Below are 14,183 nucleotides of genomic sequence, written 5' to 3' on the forward strand. Positions count from 1 at the left end.
TATGCTTTCATGAGGGTTCATAAGTGCTTTGACTTATCCAGTGCCCTCGCTATATTCAACCAGGCACAGATAAAGTCGATTTGTTATGCATGCATAAGCTGGCGCTGCAAAAACACACGGAGAATAACCTCTGAGTTTAGAGCGCGTCGTACCGTAGTGTCCGTATCGATATTCGGGAAAAGACAGGATTGGACAGTAGAGACGGTGTTTGTCTGCTGATTCGAAGGTTGACGGTTCGAATCCCGCTCTCTACATGCAAAAAAACCCAAAAAAAAAAACCGTTAGCTGTGCGATTCCAGCTCTCTCAGATGAACGCTGTTGTTGTTGTTGTTTCCTTGGGCAAGACGCTTAACCCCCCTCGCCCCCGGTGTGTTCCGCGTACACCGCTGCATGCATAAGTGAGCGGCTCCTTGATGTAAAGCGATTTGAGCGTCTTGAAAAGTGGAAAAGCGCTGTATAAAAACGCTAATATTTACCATTTAGACCACGTGTCAAACTCAAGGCCCGTGGACCAAATGTAGCCCACCATGTCGTTTTTTGTGGCCCACGATGAGGTAGATTAAAAGGTATGACTGTCTTAAAATGAACAGGAGATGCGCAGTTATACATTTATAGACATGCATATGCGATATTTGTAATCCGAATAATAAATACAGAAACGGTTAATGAACGAGTTAAAAAAGTAGTTTATTTTACATTACATCTGGCACTTTGAGGTGAACCATTTTGCTGATGTGGCCCTCGGTGAAAATGGGTTTGACACCTCCTGATTTAGACAATATAATGTCATTTCAACACAAAATAATAATAGTTTTTACTGTTTCAATGTGGTTTATTAGTTCTAATATAAAACAAGACCATTCTGAAACGTTTTAGTCCTTTTTTTTTGTCCTTTTTCAGTATTTATCATTGTAACTGTGAAGGAAGTGATTGCAGACGAGGTAGAGAGTTGAAAGAAACGTACTTATACTCTGAGAAAAGTACTATCTATAGAACGCTGGTCTTATGAGGACGTAAACTAAATGTACATACTGCCAGTACAAGGTCATAAAAGGGTAGAGCTTTAACTGATGCCAGAAGGTAGAACACGTCACTGAAAATAACGCTTACAGGTGTCAACAAGGACATAAAAATAACCGTGCGTCGCATTCTTACTGAGAAACAAGTTCACCGCGATGTTTAAGACGCACAGTATTCAACACAAGGTTTGAGAGTAAAGCAATAAAACAAAAAAATGATGCTTTCAATCTGTAACGTAGCTGGTCTTTAGCGGTAGGATGTGGGACAGAAGACAGCAGCACGGGTCTGGTCCACATTTTTATTTCTTTTTCCAGCAATTATCAAAGTGCAAAGTGCAAATGGAGGTTAAAAAGAGCAGCGTCTCCTCCAGCAGCAGAACATGGTACGATTGTTTCCGGCGCCTTTTATTCTGTCCCACTAACTGGATTAAACTACTGTTAATTAATCGGGCTGTTTAAAAAAATAATATTAGCTCTGTAAAACTCAAACTTCCATAAAACCATGTAAAACAAATAAACCAAATTAGCTTCACACACATATAACCCTAAAACAAAACGCCAAATATACTTAAAAGCCATAAACCGTTTAAAATCCCCAACATGCCTCCCCCCCTACACATTCCCCGCCTTGGTCCTGCCCTGGAACCTTTTTAAGGGAGCTCGTTTCCCCGGGGACCTCTTTGACGCCTGGACACAAGGACAGAAGTGGTAAGTTAGACATTTTAAAACACAATTTCGCTAAAAACACTACAAATTACGCAACACACCGACACTTAAAAACATTCTCAAACGTTACACTAATACTGCACACATCCACTTTTATTAATCCGCTGTTAACTTTAAGAGCTGTGTGCTATTAAAGTGTACGTGCACAATCATCACAGACTGTGTAAAGAAGTGGACTAAGGGTGTGTGACGTTAGTGTAGCGTTCTGCTCCAGTCAAATGAAGCTAATCGAGGTGAATTTGAAGCCGAGTTGCCATATCACATCAACTAAAGAGCCAATCCAGAACCAGGATGTTGAAGGTAACGCCCTGTCCCGTGTGGGCGCTTAGCAACGCTGTCAATCAAACCTGTTGCTAACGCTAGCGGGAGGAAAAGGAGCCTGATTTGTCTGTTATTAATGTTCATATCTTGGTTTACGACAAAATTAAAAGACCAGCGGGTTAATCCGAACATTTAAAGACTAAAATGACGACACAGACGTGACAATTTCTCAATGTAAAGTGAATTGGAGCCAGATGATCACTTCCTATTTGAAACGCGGTGGCTAGCACATTAGCTATGTCCGTTTATTTATATAGTCTATGGTATTGATACACGTTCAAATGAGTGTCTCTTGTACAGCTACAGTTTTAGGACTTGTTGTACCGACTTGATTTCCGTCTCTGTTCCCTTTTGAAACATCCCTGTTATTCAAAACTCCGTTACCTAATTCTTTATAAATAAGTTATGAATAAATTATGACTTGCTTTGATAAACTTGGACAGCTCCGTCTCACAATGGTTAAGATCAGATATGCTGTAAGATCAATAACTGTGTCAGGTGTCGGCTCTGATACGAGCTACAAGGACCGGTTCCAAAGCCTTCATCTTTGGTCGTATTTCAAGAGAAGATTTTACAGTTAGTTTATTTCTGAGGTGTTAAAGGGGCCATGTTTCAATATTTTCTGATCTATGTTATAATGTTTTCTCGTCACAAACAGACCTGGAGTCGTGTTTTGTTTCATTCGCACATGTTAAACGTACATATTTAGTTTGTCTCTTAACCCTTTAAGGACTGAGCACATTATAGACCATTATATCTCGCCTGGATTTTTATTATTTTTAGCCATATAAATCATGTTAAAGGAAGTATCAGCCTGTACTTTAGCCTTTTTTCACACAACTACCTCCAGCCTTCTCCATCGCTGCCCCCACTCTCTGGAACACTCCACCGCAACAACTCCGGGACTGCACTGACCTCACCACCTTCAAAAAAACACCTAAAGACTCACCTGTTTAAAGCTGCTTTTAATCTTTAATTATTATGAGTGTTGATTTTAAATGTTTGTATATTTGTATTTCTTTTTTAAATTGTTCTTCTATGTAAAGTGTCTTTGAGTATCTTGAAAAGCGCTATATAAATAAAATGTATTATTATTATTATTATTATTACCACCTCTATTCTACACCTCTGTCCATCCTTATTTTTCCTTTGACGCGCTCTGATTGGTCGTCTTCGAGGGACGACGTGAGCACATTACCGTAACGACAGTGACATATTTAAAAAGCCTCATGCCTCTGCTTTGAGACGCCGTTTCAATTTACACGATCGCACAATTGGTTGCAGAGTTACGGTAACGGAAAGTCGGCAACCGCGACAGCATCCGACGCTATAGGGTTAAAACTGAAAACACGCTGTTCCACCTTGTGATGTCATCATGTGGTAATACAGGAAGTGCTCCACTGTGTTTTTAAACTCCATACACTTTCACTAGAATCATCTGGATAATTTCAGACCTGTACTGTACTAAACAAAAGGTAAAAAGTAGCGGCTAACTTGGAAATTATGGGTTCGTGACATCACAAAGTGGGACAGAGCGTTTTGAGCTTTGGATATGTAGACAGACTAATAATAAAAGGTTCCTCAAACATGTGTAAATGAAACAAAACGTAATGCCAGGTCTGTTTTTGAGGAGGTAACTACATTTTAAAAGCTCTTAAATGTCCATTTTGCGTAATATAGGACAAAAAAAACAGACAAACAAAACCAAAGATTCATAAAGTGGATGCTCAGTCCACAAACAGAGCTCACTGATGTATTTGATTAGTACGGATCTCCCTCTGGACTAGGTCATCTTTTTTTCAAACAAAGTCAATCGCCGTAGCATTTGTAGCCGAATCCATTTGTACGTTTCAGCCGATGCGGCGTGCTCGAGAACGTGTCTGATTCAAACACATCAATGCAATGTCAGTTTTGAAGGTAGAGCGTTTAAATACCACGAGTCCCTTTGTGTCTGCGATCTCACATTTCTGAAGAGCGCTCTGCAGTGTGGAGTGGAGGGTCTATTTTAAGTGCCGTCAGATAGCTATATGGCACGGTGGTTATATTTAATAAAAGTCTCTCCCGAACACTGCACCAATCTCCCTCCCTGGGGCCATCTGGGTTTGACCGGCCGTGCCTGCTTCTATTTAATGTGAAGTGGCAGAAAGAACACATGCCAGTCCTTTTTCTCTCCCTCTATGGGCACTTCAACCAGTCTGCTGACCAAAGAGAGGAGGAGGACGACGGAGAGAATGCGAAAGGAGTAAAAATAGTAAATAAATCTGTCGTTTTACTTGTTCCGTTGGATATTAAATCATTTATTAGCGTTCTGTGATTGCTAGTTATACAAACGTGTATTTAAAGTGGATCTATTGCGCTCGTGTCTGCTTTATAGTTATAATTTATGACGCTCGTTGATCATTATGTTAGAATTTGCGCGTTTTAAATCATAATATTCATCTAAAACGACTTAATAAAAGAAACAAGTCCAGCCGTAAACAGCGTCACGATGGACAGCAGCGGATCACACGAGCAAGTAGCTGATTATTTTATTCATTTGTACCAAAATTACAATATATTAACGTATATATAGTACCATATAGTTGAACATATTGTGCATTATATTGAGATTATCGTGATTATTCATCGATGACACGACAAGTATTATTACAGAACTGCAATTTTTACTTAAACTTAAATTGTGTATACGCTGAACTTATTTACTTTTTTGAGGTCCACATCTTTTTTTAACTTTATGCATGCCCTTATTTGTATTTATATCAGCTATATTTCTACTTTTTTGGAATATTATTACTATTATTCAGTGTTTTTATGTTGCGCGTTATCACAAAAGAAAGTTCCTGGTTTGTGAAGTTGTGTTCACTGACAATGGCGATAAAAAAAAGTCTTCCGATGGTCCATATGTCGAGGACAGGTTCTCATTTTTTGGACGGCGAGTTACGGATTAACCCTCGAGTTTAAATCTGAAGACTTTCTCTACAGCGAACTGCACCTGCTCTTTTGCCTCGTACCTCTACTTCTACCTCTCGACGTCTGGTCAAATTAACACAGGCTACCATCTACCTCCAACGTATTTATGAACTATGAATGTGTTTATACGTCTGAGTAGTTGCGAGGCGTTAGAACCAAACGAGTCGAATTGTACATCTGCTCTTTGATCGTTTTGTGTTTATTTGCTTGAATCCAGTGTCTATTTTGTTGTCTATTTAACATTCAACACATGGTACCACTTAAACGCAACGTCCTGTCTCTGTCCACTCTCTCTCTGAGTCGTCTTCTGATCTGGTTATAGTACTATTACTACTACTACGACTACTACCACTACTGTGCGGGTCTCTAGCCCATATACCCGTGACACAAAGCTGCTGAATCCTCCGCTTATCACTGATTAAGCAAATAAAACTGAAGAATGAAGTAAGTACGTCACAGCGAGGATTGAGCGGAAATATGGCGTCTTGAAAATAAGCGATTAAAGATTAAATGAGAAGGAAACAACTACACACACTCTAATATTTGGTTGTTCCGCCTTTAGCTTTGATTACGTCGCACATTCGCTGCGGCGTTGTTTCGATTTCGCTTCTGCAACGTCACAAGATTTATTTCCATCCAGTGTTGCATTAATTTTTCACCAAGATGTTGCATTGATGCTGGTCGAGTCTGACGCTGCACAAAGCTTCTCCAGCTCATCCCAAAGATTCTCAATGGGGTTAAGGTCTGGACTCTGTGGTGGACAATCCATGTGTGAAAATGACGTCTCATGCTCCTGATCCACTCTGTCACAATTTGAGCCCGATGAATCCTGGCATTGTCGTCTTGGAATACGCCCGTGTCGTCAGGGAAGAAAAAATCCATTGACGGAACAACCTGGTCATTCAGTTTATTCAGGTGTCAGCTGACCTCACTCTGCTGAACCTGGACCGGACCAACTGCAGCAACACCAACATATTTGCTTAGTTAAATCCAGGTAGCGACTTCTTTGTTTGTTTGTTTTCTTGGCCAGGCAGTGTACAACGTGGTTAAAACCTCTGAAAAGTCCATTTTGTAGAAGACGTCTGGTTTAAGTGATAGTTGTACTTAGATTTTTAGATTCCCTTAAGTCGAAATGGGTCAAACCAGGAATCAGATGTAGAATTGTGCGTTCATTCATTGTGGTGGTGCCAGATCATTCCCTGCAAACCACAAGTGTAACATAATCTGGTAGAAGCTCCTGACTCACTAAAACGTCTCAAAATAAAGTCCTGTTCTATTATCTTTCCGAGTTGCAGCCCCGTGTTTTGTGCTTATGTCTAAAATTTGAGTGTAATGGTACAGTATGACTCATTGCCCAACGTATTGAATGGATTTATAATAAAAATGCAAATGAAAGCCTTCTGTTTTAATTGCACAGAGTAAATGAATGCTGTCCTGGAGGCATAATATTTTAATATAATTTCTCTCCCTCTCTTCTGAACTCTGCCGCTGATGTATTCTTTGCGCGTTCAGCAGATTTTAAACACATACAATGGCTCCGTGTTCTCATCACTGCACACTCTCCCCTTTGGCCCCTTTCTGTCTCTACATCTTCTTTTGTCATTGCGTAGTGACAGAGAAGCGAAGAAGAACAGAACACACTTTAAATAAACATTGGATCTTATTCAAAGACAGACAAGGCAGAAATTCGTTATTAAAGTAAATTAGTCGGAGCATTAACCAACTAATGAACTAACTATCCAACTTAAGCTGCATTTTGTAACTATTTCTGCCATCTGCTTGTCCATAGAGTTGAAATGTTCCACCGTATGGCATTAACTAACATCTTGCATGTCTTCAACTGCAGATTTATTGCCAAAAAAATCCTTAAAACTTGCATTTTTATTGGGAACAAGGTCATTTCTACCACAGATCTGACCTGTAACTTGCCCTGCTAGTGTCACATCTAATGCCACACTCTGCAACATTCCAGGCACAGCATTGAGACAAGCAGGTGGCCCATCCTCCATCAGAAAAGGTTGCGTAATTAACCTTTAAATAACGTGTCAAACTCAAGGCCTGTGTGCGAAATGCGGCCCGCAACATCATTTTATGTGGCCGCGACAAGGTAAATTAAAAGGTATGACCGTATATTAGTTTATCAGAAAGTACAGTTACACTTTTTTTTTCATATCTATGCAAATTCATATGCATTATTTGTAAGTTGAATAAGTAATAAATATAAAAACGGTTCATTAACAAGACTAAAAAGTAGTTACATTTATTTTACGTTACTTTTAGTTACATTTATACTGTCTTACATTTACATTTGGCCCTTTGAGAGCCACCATTTTTGCTGAAAATGAGTCTGACACCCCCGCTTTAAATCTTTAAACATTCACAAAACAAGCTGAAATTTACTTAAAATGAGAGCCGCCACATTTTGGTTAAAGAACAGAAGTGTATTTAACTGTAATTCATTAAATAAATGCCTTTTTATGCTGCAAAAAAGTCCAGTTAATGTTACTGAAATATGGCAAATATGAGCATTGCTTTAAACACGATTAATTTAGCATTTGAGTTGGATTGACTTGTCGGTGTAACAGTGTCTACTTCTCATGACTCAGACTGCGGACCACCTCAAAGAGCCGCTGTGAAGGAGCTCAGCACGGCTCCCTTTTATAACGCGCAGCTTTGGTGTGCGCGAGGAGACCCACCGCCGCTCCATAACATGAAATATCTATGAGTAAGGCTGGGCTCGCAGATGCCACTGTACCTGCTGGGCCCCCAAACAGGAGGAGTGTGCCAATCTGTTTCAGTGTCGTGCGCGGGGGAAAGGTACATCTGCCATTTTGTTCACCCCGTGGAGCCGGAGAGGTTTCTCGTGTATAAGAAGTTTTGTGTTTGCACATTTAGTAGGTGTCATTTGAAGTGAATCGTGCAGGCCATGTAGGCAGGAAAGACAAGCGTGGAGATGGATCGCAGGTACGAGGGTGCATCTGTCACATGTGGGCGTTTTGTGCGGTAGGAGGAGGAAGTGCGCGGCGCCAGGGAACAAAGTCAATACGTCTCATATTACGCGTCGGAAGCAGAAGACGACGGGGTAAAGGAGATTGAGGAGCGCGGGGGATGGATGAGGAGGGAGAGAGAGGGCGACAGCAGCTGGGGCGATGGCTCGTGCAATTTCTCAGATGGCGCGAAGACAAAGATTTTTTAACAGAATAACAGAAGTGGATACAAATACGACGTGAGTAATGCAAAATGACAGTAATAAACACATCAGGTTGAATCTAATTTACTCTGACAAAGGCACTCACACGTCGCGCTCGAACGTGAGGGAATTATTTTGAGCAGGAAAAATCCTTTTATCGTGTATTCGTCTTCATTTCTTCTCGTGGGTAGTGACTCCTTCCTGTATCCCACAAACGCAACAGCCCAGGTTTCCACTTTCCTATTGTTCCTATTGTTAGTTTACAGCTTCCTGTCATGTGCGAAATTGCGTGGACTTTACCCCCATTTAAAACAAATAACTTTTCCCTTTGTAATTGCTCATCACTATGGCAACAGTCCTTTTTTTTTTTGTTTTTCGTATAATCCTGAAACCGATGGATAAGGACAACGCAGAGTTACGCCTTCATTCCACATTAAAGCTGCATGTTGTTGTATTGTTGAGGAAAGTTGAGAAAAGACATGCTTATTAATACGACGGCCATTATCGAGGTCATGGGGGCTTTTGGTCGACATACAGGGCCGTCACTTTGATCTTTACTTTCTATGGGAAACGGGCATCATTACTGGCTGGTAACTTGATAAAAAAAAATCCTTCTTTCCATATGGCTTTTTTTTTTTTCCTAATGGTGCTACTTGCCACTGAGAATCGTATGCCCTCCGGCTCCTACACGCCTCCTCCAGGGTGCGATGAGTCACGTGTTGATTTGGGCGGGTTACGCTGGGGACAACCTCCGTCGTTTGTCCATGCTTCGGACTGGCGCAACAGGAACAATGCATGTATTTTTACTGCAATTGGTAGCCATGAAAGCACTGCTAACTAGCTTAAAATCTGTAATTCTGTGGGTTTTTTTAGGCATTTTCAGTCGTTATCACCCTTTAAATCAGGGGCGTCAAACACATTTTCACCGAGCGCCACATCAGCAAAACGGTCACTCTCAAAGGGCCACATGTAATGAAAATAAACTACTATTTTTAACTTGTTCATTAACCGTCTCTGTGTTTATTTCTTATTCGAGTTACAAATATTACATATACATTTCCACAGATGTAAAAATATGGCTGTATAACTGTATCTCCTGATAAACTGACATTTTAAGACAGTCAAACCTTTTAATTTATCATGTTGTGGGCCACATAAAATGACGTGGGGGGCCACATTTAGCCCGGGGGCCTTGAGTTTGACACGTGTGCTTAAAATATATAAAATTTTGTTGTGATTAAAGACATATTTTACAAAACTGACACTAAATCCAGGCTCAAAATGATTCTTTTTAGCTGTGCATGTGACTGAACGGTTTTTATTCTGCACTTTTCTCCTGTAATATTAATTTTATCGTGATTATTTGTGAATATTTGTTTTGATTTGTGTGATTTTATTGTGTTTTTTTATTCTTTAAATCACTTCGAATCACCTTGTGTACGAATTGTGCCATACAAATAAACTTGCTTTGCGTTGCCTTCACATTTTGCCCAAATTGTTATGTCATAGGTAAAATTCTGGACTTACTTACGCAGTTTTTAAACCCATAAATCAACTCTTTCTGTTGCAAAATTAAGGAGTTCATGTTCAAAAGCTTAAACGAGGTGCGGTTTGTGTATAAAATATGATGCACGTTTTCCAAATGTACACTTTATTTTATGTGCATCCCGAGGTAACCAAAAGTATGTTAAAAAAGGGGAATTAAAACCACAAGAATGCACGATGTGTTGCTATGGAAACAGTGCTAATATTTCATCACAGTGCACTGATTCTTAGTCTGTTGTAACATGTTTTTTAGTCAATGAAATCATCAGCGAAAAAGAAGTCTATATCGTCGTATTGTTTCTGAATTACGGCACTAAAGGGATTAGATGATTGAGCGTCGAAAACCGGACGAGGGGGTGGGGTCAGAGGGGCGCACGGCGGGAAGTACGTACATCTGTCACCTCGTGCTGGCCCACGTGGAAGAACCTAAGAGCAGGAAGGAGAGTCGCTGCACCCACGGAAAAAAAACCCCAATCCTTAATATGCTAAATACCCTGTAGTCGAGCTTAATCCATTCCATTTGATAACTCCAAAATACAAGGGAACAGCGTGCTTACTATTTCATTTTATTAAGCCGTTGTAAGAGTGCAGAATCAGGTGAAGGGAAGGGGACTTGAAAAAAAAAATATGACAAGGAGAGCACTGAAGAAAAAGTACAATGCCCGACTGAGGTTGACATTGTCGCGAAAACGTATGAATAACAACTCAGGGTGTCAGCTGGTTTTTTCCGTGGCTGTTTGTGCGCGCGTGTGTGTTGGAGCAGAAAAAAGTCACGGTCTTGGCCACCGTCGGGAGCGGGCCTCACGTCTGCAGACTCCGCTGGGATGGTTGGGCAGACAGCAACGACCCAGAAAGGCAGAACACAAGCTGTACACATATCACTGTGCGATGGAAACTAGCCAGGTTAGAGGGCAGTGTGCGCATTTTAACACTTCTATAGAGTTTAAATTATGTGAGGGAAATGTGATATGGGCAGAGTTATGAAATGTCACCTGCAGAGCGCAACAGAAACTGAATTAAAAACGGAACTCATGAGCTTTAAAAGAACATTTTCTCAACCAGCAAATGATCCATGGCCTCAAAACCTGAGCACTATTTAATAAGTGGCATCCTTCAAGAGCTTAGGCTGAGACAAACTTTATTGATCAACAAGAAATATTATTTAGACGCAGTACTTCGCTCACTGTAATGTACACTTTCCAGCTGATGTCATCAACATTTCTTGGGGGTGTGGAGCTAACGGGAAGCGCTGTTATGTCTGAAGATCTGTTACTCAAGTTAGATTTGACGCTGAGCTTTATTTTAACACAGTGTGACTGGAAAGAGCTGACTTAGTTGGAACTACAGCGGGCGAGATGAGTTGTTCCGCTTAAACACAGATAAAATTACAGTCAAGCTATCCAGCGTTAGTCACTTTCACTTTTTTTGTTGAATATGAAACTCCCAAACAGAACAGTGACCTCGTATTGATCTCAACCTCCTGAAAATGAGTTGTGTGAATCCGTTTAGTATTTTTTCTGGAGTTTTCAGACAAATAAAACTGTTTTAAGATGCTTTATTTTATATAGGTCAAACAAACATAACATCTGTGGGGTTTTTTTGTTTCCTCAGTTAGAATCAGAATCAAACTGGTGAGAAAAACTAAGGCTGAAAACCAATTCTATCAATGACGTATAGATTTTATCCCTCCATCATCCTGGAATGCTCCTTAGGTTTTTCAGTTTCCAGCCAAGGTTTACTCAATTCTGAGACCATCTTTTACACAGCACAGAACTTCAGCTAAGGTTGTCTGATCCTTTTCACAGGCTCAGGTCCTCGACTGGACGCCCGGGAGCCTGAGGGTTCTACAGTATCTTTGCTGGTCCTGTACTGCACTTTTCTGGACTGAGATGTCTGACGTTTTTTCCTGGGATCTGCTGTAGCCACTCGTCCAGTTTGGAGGTCACTGCCCCTAGTGCGGCGATGACCACGGGCACCACTGATACCTTCACCTTCCAGGCCTTCTCCAGCTCTACTGTGAGTCTTCAGTTTCTTGTGTTCCTTTTTCCCGTTGTTCTCATCACTTGGTTCTGTGATGTCCACCACAACGGCTTTGCTCTGTTGTTTATCCACCACCGCAATGTCCAGTTGGTTCACCATCATCATTCTGTGAGTCTGTACCTGGAGGTCCCATAGGATCTTGGCTCGATCATTCTCCACTACCTTTGGAGGTGTTTCCCATATTGACCGTCTCCAGTCCGTACTCTGCACATTTGTTTCCGTACACTATGCCCACCGTTTGGTTACGCCGCTCCATGTCTGCTTTCCCTGCAGCGTCTTACACCCTGCAGTTATGTGCTGGATTGTCTCAGGGGCCTCTTTGCACAGCCTAAACCTCGGGTCTTCTCTGGTGTGGCAGATCTGGGGCTTGTCTGGTGTGAGTTAGATCTGGGCCTCTATCGCTCTGGTGCTTAAGTCCTGCTCCTGTGCGGTCAAGGATGAACGCTGGGTGTTTTTTCAGTCCAGCTCTCTCAAGTCTTTGGTGGGATTTCATGATATACAGTAAATCTCTGCAGTTTGTTGCCTGGGTGCCGTTCTTGCCATTGCCCTGACTTCTTATGACTCGTCTTACTCGTTGTAGGTATTTAGCTGTAGCTTCTTTCCTTGCTGCCACTTTGAGTTTGCCATTTGCTTGTGATATACCGAGGCAGCTGTCCTCAATGTCCGCCATTGTTCCTTCTGGCAGTGAGACCCCATCTGTGTGGACTACCTTCCCTCTTTGTCACCATCCGGCTACACTTCTCAAGCCCAAATGACATTCCAGTGTAGGTGCTGTAGATCCTGGCGTCATCCATGTAGAGGAGGTGACTGATGGTGGCTCTATTCCTCAGTCGTATCCATACCCAGTTGTTGTTGATGATTTGGCTTTGAGGGGTTCAGACCTTTGCAGGACAGCGGTGAGGACAGTGCGTCTCCTTGGTATATGCCACATTTTAATGGTCACTTGCGCAGGCGGTTTGCCATCGGCCTCAAGCGTGATTTTCCACAACCTCATCAAGTTTAAACGTCCTGTTGATGCTGCACAGCTTCAGGCATTCAGTGATCACACACATGGATTTCTTGTATTCAATCCAGGCAGTGCACATCCAGAGTAATTCACGTTTGAGTAATCTTTATTTTTCTGCATTAAGATGACATTGCTTCGAATATTTCTGATTTAAGTTACCTCCCAAACACACCCACTGCTCTTCACTTACGTTTCCATATTATTTTTCATAAATGGTGATAACTGTAAGATTCAGCAGCGTCGCAGACCCTTTTTTAGATCAGTATTGTGATTTAAAATGTCCTAAATATAAAACGGTGATCCACAGTGTCATAGATTAGAACTTTATTGCAGACAAAAGCATCATACGTCTTCTTTAACCTCTTGCCAGACGCTTACAATATGTACAAATGTAGAAATAAAAACGAAAGCTGGTATCAAACGAGTCTCACGCAAACACATTTGGACAATCCTTTTAAACCAAAGATCTTTGTCTTGTGCGCATAAAACATGCACAGCGTCTCTGCAACAGTAAAAAGGCAGAATTGATGTAGTGCAGCCAGTTTAAGTGTTTTGCCTCTTAGTATCTCATTTCAAAGTCATCGTCAGTACAGCGTGCCTCATAATTCACTCAACTGTGATAAAAGTAAAAGGTTTGAGGGGGATGGGACGGCAGCGCCATCTGTGTTCAAATATGTTAGCTCGCATCTACCATAAGGTGTTACCCAAGTGTTTGAGATGCATGTGCAGCTATGTGTCTATAATCGGTTACACGTCATTAAACATAAGACAGATTTACAAACAGGAATAAAGTTGAACCTAAAAGAACTTGTGCCCTTTATGAAGTATCTTATAATGCACTATTTTTTTTTTTATTTAACTCTGACATTTCTATTAAGAGAACGTAAAAATAAACGGTTATTAGCCCACATGAGTAAAATAACTGTGTTGGAAATAGCTGTAGGTCTGAGTGTTATTTGGGACGATTTAAAATAACAAAATTATACTTGTATATCTGCGAAACTCGGCTTTTACTACTTTTTCCACTGGTGCTGTTGTTGAATTCGTTATTATTCGAGTAACGGCGATATGATTGGGAAAAGGTTAGGGCTAAATAAATGTGTTAATCGATGTAAATGATTTCGACAAATTCTCCAAAAGGCTCATATTTTTTACATGACAAACTTGAAAATGATTGGAAAATGATTGTACTGGTCACGATCTCACTAGACCTGATTCACCGATTAATATGTCAATGGATAAATAAACGACTGCATCTCTACGTTTTTCAAATCCAATATCTACGGTCCTTAAATGAACTGAACGTCCAAAATGTGCATCAATAAATCACGTTTTTAACCGTTTTCTTTACTTAGATCAAATACTT

The 14,183-nt window shown here is 40.9% G+C and overlaps 1 protein-coding gene across 1 annotated transcript in view; it reads right to left on the minus strand.

Moving 5' to 3' along the window:
- Window positions 1-13,883, minus strand: part of LOC117374788 (dynactin subunit 6-like) — a 158,489-nt gene extending 144,606 nt beyond the window's left edge. Inside the window, exon 1 of the mRNA XM_033970968.2 lies at window positions 13,880-13,883. The gene's annotated coding sequence lies outside the window, so the exon portion shown is untranslated. The remainder of the gene's footprint in view (window positions 1-13,879) is intronic.
- Between the last annotated feature and the right edge of the window lie 300 nt (window positions 13,884-14,183).

Source organism: Periophthalmus magnuspinnatus, chromosome 1 (genome assembly GCF_009829125.3).
Source record: "Periophthalmus magnuspinnatus isolate fPerMag1 chromosome 1, fPerMag1.2.pri, whole genome shotgun sequence".
Lineage (NCBI taxonomy): Eukaryota > Metazoa > Chordata > Actinopteri > Gobiiformes > Gobiidae > Periophthalmus > Periophthalmus magnuspinnatus.